Genomic DNA, 472 nt, shown 5'->3' with positions numbered 1-472 from the left:
TCTTGTTTTCTGTCCGCCACTATCCTCCACGAAAAAAAATTTACTTTATGTTCGTAGGAAGAACCATTTTAACGATGCGTACTGCCCTAACTCTTCGAAACGCCGGTGTTTTAATGATGGCAGCTGATGAAGGACATGTTCTCTATGTGGCCTGCTTGTTTGTTGTACCTTGTTTATCATTTTGTCCATGTTCCTTTGCAAGTGTCTTCTACTATAGCCTCGGGCCGACCAAAGCCTTGTGAGTGGATTTGGTAGACGGAAACTGAAAGAAGCCCATCATATATATGTATGTATATATATGTGTGTGTGTGTGTGTGCATATGTTTGTGTGTCCTCATGACTTAGCGGTTCGGCAAAACAGAGTGATAGAATAAGTACTAAGCTTACAAAGAATAAGTCCAGGGGTCAATTTGCTCGACTATAGGCGGTGCTTCAGCATGGCCACAGTCAAATGACTGAAACAAGTAAAAGA

Source organism: Octopus bimaculoides, chromosome 30 (assembly GCF_001194135.2).
Source record: "Octopus bimaculoides isolate UCB-OBI-ISO-001 chromosome 30, ASM119413v2, whole genome shotgun sequence".
Classification (NCBI taxonomy): domain Eukaryota; kingdom Metazoa; phylum Mollusca; class Cephalopoda; order Octopoda; family Octopodidae; genus Octopus; species Octopus bimaculoides.
Note: the sequence above shows the minus strand (reverse complement) of the source record.